This window comes from Cibotium barometz, chromosome 14 (assembly GCF_041138505.1).
Source record: "Cibotium barometz isolate CiBa-2024 chromosome 14, ASM4113850v1, whole genome shotgun sequence".
Classification (NCBI taxonomy): domain Eukaryota; kingdom Viridiplantae; phylum Streptophyta; class Polypodiopsida; order Cyatheales; family Cibotiaceae; genus Cibotium; species Cibotium barometz.
The window spans coordinates 42,571,886-42,594,155 of NC_141059.1; positions in this window are offsets into that span (position 1 = coordinate 42,571,886).

Below are 22,270 nucleotides of genomic sequence, written 5' to 3' on the forward strand. Positions count from 1 at the left end.
CCGATCCCATGGGTTAGCCAACCGCCCAACCACTGTAGTGATGGGATCCAATTTGGAATTTGGTTAGGTTTTGTCCCGGGTACCAAGGAAAAGAGTTCCAAGGTCCCCTAGCCGGAAGTTCATGCAAACATAAAACTAGCCACACCACTTACACACCCAATATGAAATTGCCTTTTTCTTAGCTTCAGCTAACTTTAAAACAATCCTTTAATGAAACCATGGTACCACTGATCACAATCTTCCAATTTATCTGGTTGATTCATAATTTCCCATCATTCCTTCATCAGAGTATCTATGACATCATTGGCAACTAGAATGCTCACCACCTGTCCACACAGGGGCCTTTTCAATAGTTCCTAGTCCATAATACTCGGCAATATAATCACTTATAAAAATCAAGATGGACTCTCGTTGAAGATCAGCAAGATTAACCAACAGATCCATATAAAGAGCCATGGACATCCATTGAAGACCAGCAAGGTCAATCAACCAGATCCATGCCCGGTTTCACAAAACAACTCTTACTTCTTGTTCCAATATCTTCCACGACGCACGTGTGGGTATCTTCGGCGACCCAGAGCCCGAGCACCGTATGGTCAGCACCCTCTAGGATCCTTTGCAGGTGACCTAGCGCTTCACTCATAGGCCGCTTCCTTGGTCCCTCATCCACCGTACCGGAAGCTCACCATTTAAATCGAACCGAGGCTGGTCAAGACCTCGGTCGACCTTGCTACGCGAGACGTCCTCCATTGACTCTCCGTCTCAGCAGTTGCAACTTTAACAGTTAGGTCTTCATGACCTTAATCCATAAGACGGTCAAAATGCTTCCCCAGCATTCTTAACATAAAACAGTCATTTACAAACAGTCACAAAATATAGTTTCTAAATCGAACTCTCGTCTTTCCACATTATCCCTCCTTAGTCCACATTACTTATTCCACATTCCATTCAATGTGTACTCATTCTCATCCATTTCCTCATATCGACGACACATTAATTCATATACACATTCACATTCACATCCATACATCCACATTTACATGCATACATCCATTTTCACATCCTCATTTATACATCCACATCCCATATCCACATTCATACATACACATCCATATCCACATCCAACATCCACATTCACATTCACATCCACATTCACATCCTCATTTGTACATCCACATCCACATTCACATCCATACATCCACATCTACATGCATACCTCCATTTTCACATCCTCATTTATACATCCACATCCCTTATCTACATTCATACATACACATCCATATCCACATCCATACATCCACATCCACATCCACATTTATATTCACATCCATATATCCACATCTACATGCATACATCCATTATCACGTCCTCATTCATACATCCACATCCACATACATACATACATCCACATCCACATATATACATACATCCACATCTACATTCTCATTCACATCTATACATCCACATCTACATCCACATACATACATACATCCACATCCACATTCCCATTCACATCTATACATCCACATCCACATTCCCATTCACATCTATACATCCACATCTACATCCACATACATACATACATCCACATCCACATTCCCATTCACATCTATACATCCACATCTACATCCACATTCACATCCACATTCCCATTCACATCTATACATCCACATTCACATCTATGCATATACATCTTCATGCATACATCCATTTTCACACTCATACATCCATTTTCACATTCATACATCCATACTCCTATCTCCACATCCACACATCCACATACATACATCCATTTCCACATTCCCATTCATGTAACCCCATATGCCTTCACATCTAATCTTTTACATCACATCCATTCTCGCCCTATCACAACCCATATACATCTTATCCTATCACATACACTTCTTACCTCATCCCATACACATCTTATCACATCTTAATTCATCTTATCACCTCTTATCACCTCTCATACACCTCTTATCACATCCTATCACATTTCATATCTATTTATAGAATACAAGAGAATTCTTATATTTGATATAAGATTTCTTTACACATTTACTTATGCATAAATTTCATTTAAGGAGATTAATACTTCCGAAGAAAAATCAATCTTTTATGCATCTTCCTATGCATAAATTCATTTTAAATGAAAATGACACTTTTGAATTAAAATTCAATCTTTTATGCATCTTCCTATGCATAAATTCAATTTAGATGAGAATGACACTTTTGAATTAAAAATCAATTTTTTTTAAATGCATCTTCTTATGCATAAAGTCAATTTGGTAGGAATTACACTTTTAGAATAAAAGAATTTCTCTTATGCATCTAAGTTATGCATAAAATCCATTTATGATGAAAATCACACTTTTAGTATAAAAAGAATATCTTTTATGTATACCTCCATGCATGAAATCCAATTATGATAAAAGTAACACTTTTATAATAAAATAATCAACTTTTATGCATACCTCTATGCATGAATTTCAATTGTGACAAAAGTAACACTTTTACATTAAAATAATCATCTTTTATGCATACCTCTATGCATGAAACCCAATATGATAAAAGTAACACTTTTGATATAAAAACATTATCCTTTATGCATACTTCTATGCATGAAAATTAAAAATGATAAAAGTAACACTTTTGATATAAAAAATTTTCCTTTATGCATACTTCTATGCATGAAAATTAAAAATGATAAAAGTAACACTTTTGATATAAAAAATTTTCCTTTATGCATACTTCTATGCATGAAAATTAAAAATGATAAAAGTAACACTTTTAATATAAAAAAATTATCTTTTATGCATACTTCTATGCATGAAAATTAAAAATTATAAAAGTAACACTTTTGATATAAAAAAATTTTCTTTATGCATACTTCTATGCATGAAAATTAAAAATGATAAAAGTAACACTTTTAATATAAAAAAATTATCTTTTATGCATACTTCTATGCATGAAAATTAAAAATGATAAAATTAACACTTTTGATATAAAAAATTTTCCTTTATGCATACTTCTATGCATGAAAATTAAAAATGATAAAAGTAACATTTTTAATATAAAAAAATTATCTTTTATGCATACTTCTATGCATGAAAATTAAAAATGATAAAAGTAACACTTTTGATATAAAAAATTTTCCTTTATGCATACTTCTATGCATGAAAATTAAAAATGATAAAAGTAACACTTTTAATATAAAAAAATTATCTTTTATACATACTTCTATGCATGAAAATTAAAAATGATAAAAGTAACACTTTTGATATAAAAAAATTATCTAAATCAATTTCTCTATGATTACAATGAATATCTTTCAATTAATCTAGGATGATAATTTCTAGAATATGGTAGGAAGTCCTCTTTTTATGCTTTGAATGAAATTATTTTATGCATAATGTTTATAAAAATTTTGCCATAGCTCCGCTGCTATGACGGATAAATCTCAATTTTTCTAAGGGATAAAGCTTATCATTAAGGAAATAATTAAAATGATCTCTAATTGGATCATTTATCCATAATAGATTGAATCATTAATATACATAAACTATAAGCATAGAAAAAAGCCATTAATTTGGCCTCAAGCATAGCTTAATCTTGGGTTAAGGAAAAGCTTTATGAAAAGCTTGATTTGGATTGAGAATGGGTCATGAGTATGACCATTTCTTGATTGAGAGAGAGAAATTACATAAAAACCATTAGAATTTAAACATAAATGGAAATTAAATTCAATAGCATTTATTAAATTATGTAACTCTTCACTACTATTCACCAATTAACTTCAATAGCATTTAAAAAAAACCATACCAATTAAGCTTCTCAAGCTTGAGAGGGGTTGAGAAGAGAGAAACATTGAGAAATTATAGAAAAAATCAATATTCACTAATTACCTTACAAATTGCTTGATTCTTTGTTCACGGTAGAGGCCTCCAACCAATCAATTAGTTAAGTATGTTGATGGAGCCACTAATGGGAGTTAAAGAAAGAGGGAAGCTCCAAAAACTAGTGAATTATTAAATGAATTCACAGTTCTTGGCTTAGGTGGAGTAGAGTAACGATGCATAAACACTATATATTTTTCAACAAGGGGGAGGCTTCTATTTATAGGAAAAATTGAGCTCCCAACCAAACAAACTGATTCTAGAATTTTCCAAATCAGTTTGGTTAAATTTTGACCATTTTTAGGTCAGTTAAGCTAACTTTTTGGAACTAGACTTGAATGAGGAGAGAGGAGAGATAAAATATCTCAATTTTTATGAGTTTAAAACTCATTCAAGCATGTGAAATATGCACCTCCTTTAACACTAGTTTGGTACTAAAACAGGACACTTAAGTGTCCTTTTCTGGGGGTTGTGAAAAAAAATCAAACTCCTAATGTAGGCTTTAAAAACCAAAATGCTTCATTAGGCATGTAGAACATAACCCTATGCTTATGTAAAAAATGCTAAACATATAAAATGCCTTTTTATTTGGAAGTACATAAGCAACAAAGTAGCATATGTCTTGAAAATGAACATTTTTTAGGATTTTTCCAAATATGCAAGCATCATTCTCTCAAAAAAAAATCCAATGATATCAATAGCATTTTTCCCAAGATATTTTGATAGCATACATCAGTCCAAGGAGGTAGAAGTTCACCAAAAAAATCATTTTCCTTTCCTAGAATTTTTCCAAAAAAGTTGCATAAAATCAGCAAAAGTAACGCGTATTATCAAAACTCAATCACGCCACTAAAAAATAATGTAGCTCTATCAATGAGAATGTTGATTATTGGTTTTCATGCTTGAGATGAGATAAATAAGCCATAATTTGATGTGTATGACACTAACTTAGCCTCCACTTAAGTAGGTTCTTATCGCCTAGTTCTAAAAAAACTATAAAAAATAAAAAATGCAAAATTTGATCATCTTTTATCAAAAACTAGTCATAACTATGCTTGCACAAGTAGTCTACACCTATAGTTACAACAAATAATGCACTTACACAGCTTTCCCCTTTGATGAAAATCAAAATTAGGCTCATAATTAGACATTTTATGTATTAAAAACAGGTTGCGCAAAAGGCCATGTATGAGAAGAGGCCCAAAAAGTGGCTCTAAAGTTTTGAAAAATTCAAAACAAAGTAGTATTTACCCTATATAACATGGGTGCACCTCAAGTTTTACATTATTAGCTTGTATATGGAAGGAGAAAAATTCATGCTCCACCTGTATAAAAAACGTCATTTCAATATTAGCGAGTCAAAAATTTATCCAATGGTTGTCGTTTGATGATTCCAAGATTTAGTTTACATCATGGGCTTTCCATCAAGCCAAGTTTCATGATCAAACTATGTCCCTTCTAAAAGTTATGTCCAAATTACTACTATTTTTTGAAAACAGCAAAAATCATGCATTTTATCAGCATGTGTCTAAGAAAATTAAAATATTGCCTTGCAAAAGCTAAGAAAAGTGCAATTTAGAAAATCTCAAGGATTTTTTGGGTCTTGAGGAACATCTGTGGATGTTAAGCATTTCAAAACTCTTAATAGATAGCCCACAAAAATTCAAGAACTTTTCAGGACACTTTAGTGTCTCAGGACACTTAAGTGTCCAATTACAGAACTAGTGTTAAAGAACTCCCCTTCCTTACATATGTGTCATAATGGAATCATTTTAATATTGCTCATAGTTTTTTATTAATAAACCTTGTACATTTTTAACTCTTCATCTTATGTGAAATATGCACCTCCTTTAAAGAACTCCCCTTCCTTACATATGTGTCATAATGGAATCATTTTAATATTGCTCATAGTTTTTTACTAATAAACCTTGTACATTTTCAACTCTTCATCTTATGTGAGCATTTAAGGGACTCCTCTTCCTTACATATGTGTCATAATAAAATCATTATTCCCAAAATATCTCATATTTTTAATATTGCTCATAGTTTTTTACTAATAAACCTTGTACATTTTCAACTCTTCATCTTATGTGAGCATTTAAGGGACTCCTCTTCCTTACATATGTGTCATAATAAAATCATTATTCCCAAAATATCTCAATTTAATATTGCTCATAGTTTTTTACTAATAAACCTTGTACATTTTCAACTCTTCATCTTATGTGAGCATTTAAGGGACTCCTCTTCCTTACATATGTGTCATAATAAAATCATTATTCCCAAAATATCTCATATTTTTAATATTGCTCATAGTTTTTTACTAATAAACCTTGTACATTTTCAACTCTTCATCTTATGTGAGCATTTACTCATTTTTGGGTATCTTCTTTTTACAATTTGGATTTATCTCCTCCCTTCACATGGATTGATGCTATTGGCCCATAGGAACCTTAATTGGACCATAATCCAAAGATTTATGAAAATCTAGACCCTTAGACTAAGGTTCTTTATACCTATTTCTAATTAATTCCAATTGCACATTGGAAAATTCTTTTTGAATTTTTGTTTCAGGGAAATTCATCTTAATTATATGAGATATTTTTCTATCCAAAAATATTCAAAATCTGAATATTCTCTCTCTAGAATAATTTTCTCTCTCTAGGTTAAAACAGTTAGAAACAAGGTCTTTATATTTCTGAAGAGGGATTGATTACAGGGGAAGATACTAGACATCAAAAGGGGGTTGGGGGAGGAATCTTACATTCTACCCCACTTAAAAAACGCGAGATGTCCTCATCTCGCAAACTGGGATAATTTCGCAAGATGCAGGAATTATGAGACTTAGAGAAAAATTTAAATCAGGATTAACCACCAAGAAAAGTCTCAAAGAGAGCAAGATTCAAGATAAGAACAAGATTTAAACTTTATTCATTCTCGAAACTTATACAGTAAAGATAGAAGAACTCTTTACACTTCCATAAGCCCGTCCATCATATGATCACAAAAGCAGCACTCACAAGCTGTGCATGTATAAGGTAACTTATCTATGGGAATAATTCTGTTGGTTATTGCTGCACCTATCTCAGTGGTATGAGGTGATCTAACAAAAGGACCTCTGAGAGGTAAGCCAAAAACGGGGTAAAGGCATATCTTCTCATGAGGAAGAAAACACGCCAGTAAGAAGACCCGCTCAGAAAACCCAAGATGTCTTGATCTCATGACGCAGTAGTATCGGGGACCCAAACCCAAGGCTTCGATAACCATGGCCAAGCGGACATTGTTACGAAAGTGCTGCTGACCCCAGGGTGTTACCCTAGTTATGTCTTGATAGGTCCGCCATTTGGTCTGAGCTACAGAAGTTCCCAAGTGAGGGAAAAGTGAGCGCTCATACTGTTCTATAAAATCCTTCTTCACAGACTCACTTGCGTCTTGAAGGTGAGGAATCATTATGGATAAAACTAATTCCTGTTGCCAAGCCATGAAGGAGATTAAGAAGAAGGGAGATCGATGGAAGTAAGATTACTGTGAGCGACAGGTAAAAGTTACGACTTATATAAAGGAAGGAGCTAGCGTAACCTAGAAGCCAACGGTAACTTGCCACTGAAGTTTTACCGTCTTTCCATGATTTGGGTTTGGCACATTTTTCTATAGAAGGCATTAAGAACTTTGAGATGAGGAGATAAAAGAAGCTTGTAGGCTAAGTCACCTACTTTCATTGAATTCAGATAAGGTTCACAATATCTGGGGGATAACTTCTTATACTCCCCAAGAGATAAAGAACTTCTTTTTGGGCCGTACTCGAATGAAAACCAAAACCGTGGTATCCAAAACACCGATTTTCACTTCTGAACTTATTGTTCTGAATCCTTAAAACAGGTGGGACTCCTGAGAAGTATTCTAGGGAAAGGATCTTCCTCTTTTTTTTTCTTTTTCTTTTTTTTTTAAAAACGGAATCTTTCTTTTATTTTAGAGAGGGAATAATTATAAGATCAAAAGGGAGATTCTTACTCCTGTATACCTCGAAGGCTGGGGAGGAATCTTACATTCTACCCCACTTAAAAAAGTGCGAGATGTCCTCATCTCGCAAGGTAGAGGATAACTCTTTTTCTTAAGATCCAATTTTATTCTGGGGTTCCTTATATTCTGGTCAACCCAACAAAATACTGGGATAAATATCTCTTAGAACTCATCAACAATTCATTCAGATTATATCATTCATATCTTTAACATGATAATGGTCCATTAGACCGAAAAATTTCTTTCTGAACATTCTTCCACGGGAATTTCAATCAAGTAAGTTCTCAATTTGTCATCCCTTAACTTGATCTAACGGTCAAGTATTAATAGTAGCAATCTGACAACACAATCCACATCTCATAGTGATTTGCTGAAATCATTATCATCATTCCAGTTATGAATATCATCACAGGGACTTGTCCCATTCATCCTCATTGAGGTTTCGCTCAGCTTATTACATTTCATCCAAATTTCAAGGATCATCAATTTTCAATCAAAATCCAAATCAATTCATCAATTCTCAAACAGAATTAAAAATCATATCAACCACATTCGAAATCATCCTCTGGATAGCAATAACGCTTATAATTTCAAGTCCTAGATTTACTCATATATACTGTCAGTAAAGAGCTGCAGTATACTCTCGGTATATACGGGTAGTCACGGTCCTTCGAATTATAAGGTAAATACCATCATGTCTAGGCCTCAAGCAAGTCAGGGATTCTATATAATTGCGGTACTTCCATCTAAAGATCCAATTACCAAATTATGAATTTCAATTTGAATATCAAATTGTATGAATTATATCACACAATTACAACCTTTTTTATTCTTGATAAATTTTTGATATATTTGGCTTCTCGGTTGATCCTCATTAACCAAAACGCTTTGATACCAACTGTGAGATCCCGATCTCCACCGCGCAACAGATTCGGGTACTAGCAGCGGAAGTAGCACATCGTGCACGGGTAGGGGTCTCACACTCGGGGCCTCGCCCACGGATATCCGGACAAGAGACTAATCCGTCGGTTTGTCCAAAACCGAAACCGAAAAAACTTCCTTTACCCGGAAAGCACGAGCGATTCCACCAGGATAACTCTTTACTCTAACGTAGTCAAGATCATTACTGATCAAACTGATCTGACTGCACCGTTAACGGTACTTGGTCAAATCAAGGAAGAAACTTGCACTTGGATCATTGGGATCAACGCTTTTTTCCCCATCAAGAGGCACAGCCGTTGAATCCTATCCATAGAACAATTTCTATCTGGGATTTACTTCATCTATCGTAATAATAGAAATTAAATCTCGATTTACGGATCCATCAGTCCAGCCTAACCCCATCCGATCCCATGGGTTAGCCAACCGCCCAACCACTGTAGTGATGGGATCCAATTTGGAATTTGGTTAGGTTTTGTCCCGGGTACCAAGGAAAAGAGTTCCAAGGTCCCCTAGCCGGAAGTTCATGCAAACATAAAACTAGCCACACCACTTACACACCCAATATGAAATTGCCTTTTTCTTAGCTTCAGCTAACTTTAAAACAATCCTTTAATGAAACCATGGTACCACTGATCACAATCTTCCAATTTATCTGGTTGATTCATAATTTCCCATCATTCCTTCATCAGAGTATCTATGACATCATTGGCAACTAGAATGCTCACCACCTGTCCACACAGGGGCCTTTTCAATAGTTCCTAGCCCATAATACTCGGCAATATAATCACTTATAAAAATCAAGATGGACTCTCGTTGAAGATCAGCAAGATCAACCAACAGATCCATATAAAGAGCCATGGACATCCATTGAAGACCAGCAAGGTCAATCAACCAGATCCATGCCCGGTTTCACAAAACAACTCTTACTCCTTGTTCCAATATCTTCCACGACGCACGTGTGGGTATCTTCGGCGACCCAGAGCCCGAGCACCGTATGGTCAGCACCCTCTAGGATCCTTCGCAGGTGACCTAGCGCTTCACTCATAGGCCGCTTCCTTGGTCCCTCATCCACCGTACCGGAAGCTCACCATTTAAATCGAACCGAGGCTGGTCAAGACCCCGGTCGACCTTGCTACGCGAGACGTCCTCCATTGACTCTCCGTCTCAGCAGTTGCAACTTTAACAGTTAGGTCTTCATGACCTTAATCCATAAGATGGTCAAAATGCTTCCCCAGCATTCTTGACATAAAACAGTCATTTACAAACAGTCACAAAATATAGTTTCTAAATCGAACTCTCGTCTTTCCACATTATCCCTCCTTAGTCCACATTACTTATTCCACATTCCATTCAATGTGTACTCATTCTCATCCATTTCCTCATATCGACGACACATTAATTCATATACACATTCACATTCACATCCATACATCCACATTTACATGCATACATCCATTTTCACATCCTCATTTATACATCCACATCCCATATCCACATTCATACATACACATCCATATCCACATCCAACATCCACATTCACATTCACATCCACATTCACATCCTCATTTATACATCCACATCCACATCCACATTCACATCCATACATCCACATCTACATGCATACCTCCATTTTCACATCCTCATTTATACATCCACATCCCTTATCTACATTCATACATACACATCCATATCCACATCCATACATCCACATCCACATCCACATTCATATTCACATCCATATATCCACATCTACATGCATACATCCATTATCACGTCCTCATTCATACATCCACATCCACATACATACATACATCCACATCCACATACATACATACATCCACATCTACATTCTCATTCACATCTATACATCCACATACATACATACATCCACATCCACATTCCCATTCACATCTATACATCCACATTCATATACATCCACATCCACATTCCCATTCACATCTATACATCCACATCTACATCCACATACATACATACATCCACATCCACATTCCCATTCACATCTATACATCCACATCTACATCCACATTCACATCCACATTCCCATTCACATCTATACATCCACATCTACATCCACATTCACATCTATGCATATACATCTTCATGCATACATCCATTTTCACACTCATACATCCATTTTCACATTCATACATCCATACTCCTATCTCCACATCCACACATCCACATACATACATCCATTTCCACATTCCCATTCATGTAACCCCATATGCCTTCACATCTAATCTTTTACATCACATCCATTCTCGCCCTATCACAACCCATATACATCTTATCCTATCACATACACTTCTTACCTCATCCCATACACATCTTATCACATCTTAATTCATCTTATCACCTCTTATCACCTCTTATACACCTCTTATCACATCCTATCACATTTCATATCTATTTATAGAATACAAGAGAATTCTTATATTTGATATAAGATTTCTTTACACATTTACTTATGCATAAATTTCATTTAAGGAGATTAATACTTTCAAAGAAAAATCAATCTTTTATGCATCTTCCTATGCATAAATTCATTTTAAATGAAAATGACACTTTTGAATTAAAATTCAATCTTTTATGCATCTTCCTATGCATAAATTCAATTTAGATGAGAATGACACTTTTGAATTAAAAATTAATTTTTTTTAAATGCATCTTCTTATGCATAAAGTCAATTTGGCAGGAATTACACTTTTAGAATAAAAGAATTTCTCTTATGCATCTAAGTTATGCATAAAATCCATTTATGATGAAAATCACACTTTTAGTATAAAAAGAATATCTTTTATGTATACCTCCATGCATGAAATCCAATTATGATAAAAGTAACACTTTTATAATAAAATAATCAACTTTTATGCATACCTCTATGCATGAATTTCAATTGTGACAAAAGTAACACTTTTACATTAAAATAATCATCTTTTATGCATACCTCTATGCATGAAATCCAATATGATAAAAGTAACACTTTTGATATAAAAAAAATTATCCTTTTTGCATACTTCTATGCATGAAAATAAAAAATGATAAAAGTAACACTTTTGATATGAAAAATTTTCCTTTATGCATACTTCTATGCATGAAAATTAAAAATGATAAAAGTAACACTTTTGATATAAAAAATTTTCCTTTATGCATACTTCTATGCATGAAAATTAAAAATGATAAAAGTAACACTTTTAATATAAAAAAATTATCTTTTATGCATACTTCTATGCATGAAAATTAAAAATGATAAAAGTAACACTTTTGATATAAAAAATTTTCCTTTATGCATACTTCTATGCATGAAAATTAAAAATGATAAAAGTAACACTTTTAATATAAAAAAATTATCTTTTATGCATACTTCTATGCATGAAAATTAAAAATGATAAAAGTAACACTTTTGATATAAAAAAATTATCTTTTATGCATACTTATATGCATGAAAATCAATTATGCATAATATAAAAATCAATTTCTCTATGATTACAATGAATATCTTTCAATTAATCTAGGATGATAATTCCTAGAATATGGTAGGACGTCCTCTTTTTATGCTTTGAATGAAATTATTTTATGCATAATTTTTATAAAAATTTTGCCATAGCTCCGCTGCTATGACTGATAAATCTCAATTTTTCTAAGGGATAAAGCTTATCATTAAGGAAATAATTAAAATGATCTCTAATTGGATCATTTATCCATAATAGATTGAATCATTAATATACATAAACTATAAGCATAGAAAAAAGCCATTAATTTGGCCTCAAGCATAGCTTAATCTTGGGTTAAGGAAAAGCTTTATGAAAAGCTTGATTTGGATTGAGAATGGGTCATGAGTATGACCATTTCTTGATTGAGAGAGAGAAATTACATAAAAACCATTAGAATTTAAACATAAATGGAAATTAAATTCAATAGCATTTATTAAATTATGTAACTCTTCACTACTATTCACCAATTAACTTCAATAGCATTTAAAAAAAACCATACCAATTAAGCTTCTCAAGCTTGAGAGGGGTTGAGAAGAGAGAAACATTGAGAAATTATAGAAAAAATCAATATTCACAATTACCTTACAAATTGCTTGATTCTTTGTTCACGGTAGAGGCCTCCAACCAATCAATTAGTTAAGTATGTTGATGGAGCCACTAATGGGGATTAAAGAAAGAGGGAAGCTCCAAAAACTAGTGAATTATTAAATGAATTCACAGTTCTTGGCTTAGGTGGAGTAGAGTAACGATGCATAAACACTATATATTTTTCAACAAGAGGGAGGCTTCTATTTATAGGAAAAATTGAGCTCCCAACCAAACAAACTGATTCTAGAATTTTCCAAATCAGTTTGGTTAAATTTTGACCATTTTTAGGTCAGTTAAGCTAACTTTTTGGAACTAGACTTGAATGAGGAGAGAGGAGAGATAAAATATCTCAATTTTTATGAGTTTAAAACTCATTCAAGCATGTGAAATATGCACCTCCTTTAAAGAACTCCCCTTCCTTACATATGTGTCATAATGGAATCATTTTAATATTGCTCATAGTTTTTTATTAATAAACCTTGTACATTTTCAACTCTTCATCTTATGTGAAATATGCACCTCCTTTAAAGAACTCCCCTTCCTTACATATGTGTCATAATGGAATCATTTTAATATTGCTCATAGTTTTTTACTAATAAACCTTGTACATTTTCAACTCTTCATCTTATGTGAGCATTTAAGGGACTCCTCTTCCTTACATATGTGTCATAATAAAATCATTATTCCCAAAATATCTCATATTTTTAATATTGCTCATAGTTTTTTACTAATAAACCTTGTACATTTTCAACTCTTCATCTTATGTGAGCATTTAAGGGACTCCTCTTCCTTACATATGTGTCATAATAAAATCATTATTCCCAAAATATCTCAATTTAATATTGCTCATAGTTTTTTACTAATAAACCTTGTACATTTTCAACTCTTCATCTTATGTGAGCATTTAAGGGACTCCTCTTCCTTACATATGTGTCATAATAAAATCATTATTCCCAAAATATCTCATATTTTTAATATTGCTCATAGTTTTTTACTAATAAACCTTGTACATTTTCAACTCTTCATCTTATGTGAGCATTTACTCATTTTTGGGTATCTTCTTTTTACAATTTGGATTTATCTCCTCCCTACACATGGATTGATGCTATTGGCCCATAGGAACCTTAATTGGACCATAATCCAAAGATTTATGAAAATCTAGACCCTTAGACTAAGGTTCTTTATACCTATTTCTAATTAATTCCAATTGCACATTGGAAAATTCTTTTTGAATTTTTGTTTCAGGGAAATTCATCTTAATTATATGAGATATTTTTCTATCCAAAAATATTAAAAATCTGAATATTCTCTCTCTAGAATAATTTTCTCTCTCTAGGTTAAAACAGTTAGAAACAAGGTCTTTATATTTCTGAAGAGGGATTGATTACAGGGGAAGATACTAGACATCAAAAGGGGGTTGGGGGAGGAATCTTACATTCTACCCCACTTAAAAAACGCGAGATGTCCTCATCTCGCAAACTGGGATAATTTCGCAAGATGCATGAATTATGAGACTTAGAGAAAAATTTAAATCAGGATTAACCACCAAGAAAAGTCTCAAAGAGAGCAAGATTCAAGATAAGAACAAGATTTAAACTTTATTCATTCTCGAAACTTATACAGTAAAGATAGAAGAACTCTTTACACTTCCATAAGCCCGTCCATCATATGATCACAAAAGCAGCACTCACAAGCTGCGCATGTATAAGGTAACTCATCTATGGGAATAATTCTGTTGGTTATTGCTGCACCTATCTCAGTGGTATGAGGTGATCTAACAAAAGGACCTCTGAGAGGTAAGCCAAAAACGGGGTAAAGGCATATCTTCTCATGAGGAAGAAAACACGCCAGTAAGAAGACCCGCTCAGAAAACCCAAGATGTCTTGATCTCATGACGCAGTAGTATCGGGGACCCAAACCCAAGGCTTCGATAACCATGGCCAAGCGGACATTGTTACGAAAGTGCTGCTGACCCCAGGGTGTTACCCTAGTTATGTCTTGATAGGTCCGCCATTTGGTCTGAGCTACAGAAGTTCCCAAGTGAGGGAAAAGTGAGCGCTCATACTGTTCTATAAAATCCTTCTTCACAGACTCACTTGCGTCTTGAAGGTGAGGAATCATTATGGATAAAACTAATTCCTGTTGCCAAGCCATGAAGGAGATTAAGAAGAAGGGAGATCGATGGAAGTAAGATTACTGTGAGCGACAGGTAAAAGTTACGACTTATATAAAGGAAGGAGCTAGCGTAACCTAGAAGCCAACGGTAACTTGCCACTGAAGTTTTACCGTCTTTCCATGATTTGGGTTTGGCACATTTTTCTATAGAAGGCATTAAGAACTTTGAGATGAGGAGATAAAAGAAGCTTGTAGGCTTAGTCACCTACTTTCATTGAATTCAGATAAGGTTCACAATATCTGGGGGATAACTTCTTATACTCCCCAAGAGATAAAGAACTTCTTTTTGGGCCGTACTCGAATGAAAACCAAAACCGTGGTATCCAAAACACCGATTTTCACTTCTGAACTTATTGTTCTGAATCCTTAAAACAGGTGGGACTCCTGAGAAGTATTCTAGGGAAAGGATCTTCCTCTTTTTTTTTCTTTTTCTTTTTTTTTTAAAAACGGAATCTTTCTTTTATTTTAGAGAGGGAATAATTATAAGATCAAAAGGGAGATTCTTACTCCTGTATACCTCGAAGGCTGGGGAGGAATCTTACATTCTACCCCACTTAAAAAAGTGCGAGATGTCCTCATCTCGCAAGGTAGAGGATAACTCTTTTTCTTAAGATCCAATTTTATTCTGGGGTTCCTTATATTCTGGTCAACCCAACAAAATACTGGGATAAATATCTCTTAGAACTCATCAACAATTCATTCAGATTATATCATTCATATCTTTAACATGATAATGGTCCATTAGACCGAAAAATTTCTTTCTGAACATTCTTCCACGGGAATTTCAGTCAAGTAAGTTCTCAATTTGTCATCCCTTAACTTGATCTAACGGTCAAGTATTAATAGTAGCAATCTGACAACACAATCCACATCTCATAGTGATTTGCTGAAATCATTATCATCATTCCAGTTATGAATATCATCATAGGGACTCGTCCCATTCATCCTCATTGAGGTTTCGCTCAGCTTATTACATTTCAACCAAATTTCAGGGATCATCAATTTTCAATCAGAATCCAAATCAATTCATCAATTCTCAAACAGAATTAAAAATCATATCAACCACATTCGAAATCATCCTCTGGATAGCAATAACGCTTATAATTTCAAGTCCTAGATTTACTCATATATACTGTCAGTAAAGAGCTGCAGTATACTCTCGGTATATACGGGTAGTCACGGTCCTTGGAATTATAAGGTAAATACCATCATGTCTAGGCCTCAAGCAAGTCAGGGATTCTATATAATTGCGGTACTTCTATCTAAAGATCCAATTACCAAATTACGAATTTCAGTTTGAATATCAAATTGTATGAATTATATCACACAATTACAACCTTTTTTATTCTTGATAAATTTTTGATATATTTGGCTTCTCGGTTGATCCAAATTAACCAAAACGCTTTGATACCAACTGTGAGATCCCGATCTCCACCGCGCAACAGATTCGGGTACTAGCAGCAGAAGTAGCACATCGTGCACGGGTAGGGGTCTCACACTCGGGGCCTTGCCCACGGATATCCGGACAAGAGACTAATCCGTCGGTTTGTCCAAAACCGAAACCGAAAAAACTTCCTTTACCCGGAAAACACGGGCGATTCCACCAGGATAACTCTTTACTCTAACGTAGTCAAGATCATTACTGATCAAACTGATCTGACTGCACCTTTAACGGTACTTGGTCAAATCAAGGAAGAAACTTGCACTTGGATCATTGGGATCAACGCTTTTTTCCCCATCAAGAGGCACAGCCGTTGAATCCTATCCATAGAACAATTTCTATCTGGGATTTACTTCATCTATCGTAATAATAGAAATTAAATCTCGATTTACGGATCCATCAGTCCAGCCTAACCCCATCCGATCCCATGGGTTAGCCAACCGCCCAACCACTGTAGTGATGGGATCCAATTTGGAATTTGGTTAGGTTTTGTCTCGGGTACCAAGGAAAAGAGTTCCAAGGTCCCCTAGCCGGAAGTTGATGCAAACATAAAACTAGCCACACCACTTACACACCCAATATGAAATTGCCTTTTTCTTAGCTTCAGCTAACTTTAAAACAATCCTTTAATGAAACCATGGTACCACTGATCACAATCTTCCAATTTATCTGGTTGATTCATAATTTCCCATCATTCCTTCATCAGAGTATCTATGACATCATTGGCAACTAGAATGCTCACCACCTGTCCACACAGGGGCCTTTTCAATAGTTCCTAGCCCATAATACTCGGCAATATAATCACTTATAAAAATCAAGATGGACTCTCGTTGAAGATCAGCAAGATCAACCAACAGATCCATTCACATCTATACATCCACATCTACATCCACATACATACATACATCCACATCCACATTCCCATTCACATCTATACATCCACATCTACATCCACATTCACATCCACATTCCCATTCACATCTATACATCCACATCTACATCCACATTCACATCTATGCATATACATCTTCATGCATACATCCATTTTCACACTCATACATCCATTTTCACATTCATACATCCATACTCCTATCTCCACATCCACACATCCACATACATACATCCATTTCCACATTCCCATTCATGTAACCCCATATGCCTTCACATCTAATCTTTTACATCACATCCATTCTCGCCCTATCACAACCCATATACATCTTATCCTATCACATACACTTCTTACCTCATCCCATACACATCTTATCACATCTTAATTCATCTTATCACCTCTTATCACCTCTTATACACCTCTTATCACATCCTATCACATTTCATATCTATTTATAGAATACAAGAGAATTCTTATATTTGATATAAGATTTCTTTACACATTTACTTATGCATAAATTTCATTTAAGGAGATTAATACTTTCAAAGAAAAATCAATCTTTTATGCATCTTCCTATGCATAAATTCATTTTAAATGAAAATGACACTTTTGAATTAAAATTCAATCTTTTATGCATCTTCCTATGCATAAATTCAATTTAGATGAGAATGACACTTTTGAATTAAAAATTAATTTTTTTTAAATGCATCTTCTTATGCATAAAGTCAATTTGGCAGGAATTACACCTTTAGAATAAAAGAATTTCTCTTATGCATCTAAGTTATGCATAAAATCCATTTATGATGAAAATCACACTTTTAGTATAAAAAGAATATCTTTTATGTATACCTCCATGCATGAAATCCAATTATGATAAAAGTAACACTTTTATAATAAAATAATCAACTTTTATGCATACCTCTATGCATGAATTTCAATTGTGACAAAAGTAACACTTTTACATTAAAATAATCATCTTTTATGCATACCTCTATGCATGAAATCCAATATGATAAAAGTAACACTTTTGATATAAAAAAAAATTATCCTTTATGCATACTTCTATGCATGAAAATTAAAAATGATAAAAGTAACACTTTTGATATAAAAAATTTTCCTTTATGCATACTTCTATGCATGAAAATTAAAAATGATAAAAGTAACACTTTTGATATAAAAAATTTTCCTTTATGCATACTTCTATGTATGAAAATTAAAAATGATAAAAGTAACACTTTTAATATAAAAAAATTATCTTTTATGCATACTTCTATGCATGAAAATTAAAAATGATAAAAGTAACACTTTTGATATAAAAAATTTTCCTTTATGCATACTTCTATGCATGAAAATTAAAAATGATAAAAGTAACACTTTTAATATAAAAAAATTATCTTTTATGCATACTTCTATGCATGAAAATTAAAAATGATAAAAGTAACACTTTTGATATAAAAAAATTATCTTTTATGCATACTTATATGCATGAAAATCAATTATGCATAATATAAAAATCAATTTCTCTATGATTACAATGAATATCTTTCAATTAATCTAGGATGATAATTCCTAAAATATGGTAGGAAGTCCTCTTTTTATGCTTTGAATGAAATTATTTTATGCATAATTTTTATAGAAATTTTGCCATAGCTCCGCTGCTATGACTGATAAATCTCAATTTTTCTAAGAGATAAAGCTTATCATTAAGGAAATAATTAAAATGATCTCTAATTGGATCATTTATCCATAATAGATTGAATCATTAATATACATAAACTATAAGCATAGAAAAAAGCCATTAATTTGGCCTCAAGCATAGCTTAATCTTGGGTTAAGGAAAAGCTTTATGAAAAGCTTGATTTGGATTGAGAATGGGTCATGAGTATGACCATTTCTTGATTGAGAGAGAGAAATTACATAAAAACCATTAGAATTTAAACATAAATGGAAATTAAATTCAATAGCATTTATTAAATTATGTAACTCTTCACTACTATTCACCAATTAACTTCAATAGCATTTAAAAAAAACCATACCAATTAAGCTTCTCAAGCTTGAGAGGGGTTGAGAAGAGAGAAACATTGAGAAATTATAGAAAAAATCAATATTCACTAATTACCTTACAAATTGCTTGATTCTTTGTTCACGGTAGAGGCCTCCAACCAATCAATTAGTTAAGTATGTTGATGGAGCCACTAATGGGGATTAAAGAAAGAGGGAAGCTCCAAAAACTAGTGAATTATTAAATGAATTCACAGTTCTTGGCTTAGGTGGAGTAGAGTAACGATGCATAAACACTATATATTTTTCAACAAGAGGGAGGCTTCTATTTATAGGAAAAATTGAGCTCCCAACCAAACAAACTGATTCTAGAATTTTCCAAATCAGTTTGGTTAAATTTTGACCATTTTTAGGTCAGTTAAGCTAACTTTTTGGAACTAGACTTGAATGAGGAGAGAGGAGAGATAAAATATCTCAATTTTTATGAGTTTAAAACTCATTCAAGCATGTGAAATATGCACCTCCTTTAAAGAACTCCCCTTCCTTACATATGTGTCATAATGGAATCATTTTAATATTGCTCATAGTTTTTTATTAATAAACCTTGTACATTTTCAACTCTTCATCTTATGTGAAATATGCACCTCCTTTAAAGAACTCCCCTTCCTTACATATGTGTCATAATGGAATCATTTTAATATTGCTCATAGTTTTTTACTAATAAACCTTGTACATTTTCAACTCTTCATCTTATGTGAGCATTTAAGGGACTCCTCTTCCTTACATATGTGTCATAATAAAATCATTATTCCCAAAATATCTCATATTTTTAATATTGCTCATAATTTTTTACTAATAAACCTTGTACATTTTCAACTCTTCATCTTATGTGAGCATTTAAGGGACTCCTCTTCCTTACATATGTGTCATAATAAAATCATTATTTCCAAAATATCTCAATTTTATATTGCTCATAGTTTTTTACTAATAAACCTTGTATATTTTCAACTCTTCATCTTATGTGAGCATTTAAGGGACTCCTCTTCCTTACATATGTGTCATAATAAAATCATTATTCCCAAAATATCTCATATTTTTAATATTGCTCATAGTTTTTTACTAATAAACCTTGTACATTTTCAACTCTTCATCTTATGTGAGCATTTACTCATTTTTGGGTATCTTCTTTTTACAATTTGGATTTATCTCCTCCCTACACGTGGATTGATGCTATTGGCCCATAGGAACCTTAATTGGACCATAATCCAAAGATTTATGAAAATCTAGACCCTTAGACTAAGGTTCTTTATACCTATTTCTAATTAATTCCAATTGCACATTGGAAAATTCTTTTTGAATTTTTGTTTCAAGGAAATTCATCTTAATTATATGAGATATTTTTCTATCCAAAAATATTCAAAATCTGAATATTCTCTCTCTAGAATAATTTTCTCTCTCTAGGTTAAAACAGTTAGAAACAAGGTCTTTATATTTCTGAAGAGGGATTGATTACAGGGGAAGATACTAGACATCAAAAGGGGGAGGAATCTTACATTCTACCCCACTTAAAAAACGCGAGATGTCCTCATCTCGCAAACTGGGATAATTTCGCAAGATGCAGGAATTATGAGACTTAGAGAAAAATTTAAATCAGGATTAACCACCAAGAAAAGTCTCAAAGAGAGCAAGATTCAAGATAAGAACAAGATTTAAACTTTATTCATTCTCGAAACTTATACAGTAAAGATAGAAGAACTCTTTACACTTCCATAAGCCCGTCCATCATATGATCACAAAAGCAGCACTCACAAGCTGCGCATGTATAAGGTAACTCATCTATGGGAATAATTCTGTTGGTTATTGCTGCACCTATCTCAGTGGTATGAGGTAATCTAACAAAAGGACCTCTGAGAGGTAAGCCAAAAATGGGGTAAAGGCATATCTTCTCATGAGGAAGAAAACACGCCAGTAAGAAGACCCGCTCAGAAAACCCAAGATGTCTTGATCTCATGACGCAGTAGTATCGGGGACCCAAACCCAAGACTTCGATAACCATGGCCAAGCGGACATTGTTACGAAAGTGCTGCTGACCCCAGGGTGTTACCCTAGTTATGTCTTGATAGGTCCGCCATTTGGTTTGAGCTACAGAAGTTCCCAAGTGAGGGAAAAGTGAGCGCTCATACTGTTCTATAAAATCCTTCTTCACAGACTCACTTGCGTCTTGAAGGTGAGGAATCATTATGGATAAAACTAATTCCTGTTGCCAAGCCATGAAGGAGATTAAGAAGAAGGGAGATCGATGGAAGTAAGATTACTGTGAGCGACAGGTAAAAGTTACGACTTATATAAAGGAAGGAGCTAGCGTAACCTAGAAGCCAACGGTAACTTGCCACTGAAGTTTTACCGTCTTTCCATGATTTGGGTTTGGCACATTTTTCTATAGAAGGCATTAAGAACTTTGAGATGAGGAGATAAAAGAAGCTTGTAGGCTAAGTCACCTACTTTCATTGAATTCAGATAAGGTTCACAATATCTGGGGGATAACTTCTTATACTCCCCAAGAGATAAAGAACTTCTTTTTGGGCCGTACTCGAATGAAAACCAAAACCGTGGTATCCAAAACACCGATTTTCACTTCTGAACTTATTGTTCTGAATCCTTAAAACAGGTGGGACTCCTGAGAAGTATTCTAGGGAAAGGATCTTCCTCTTTTTTTTTCTTTTTCTTTTTTTTTTAAAAACGGAATCTTTCTTTTATTTTAGAGAGGGAATAATTATAAGATCAAAAGGGAGATTCTTACTCCTGT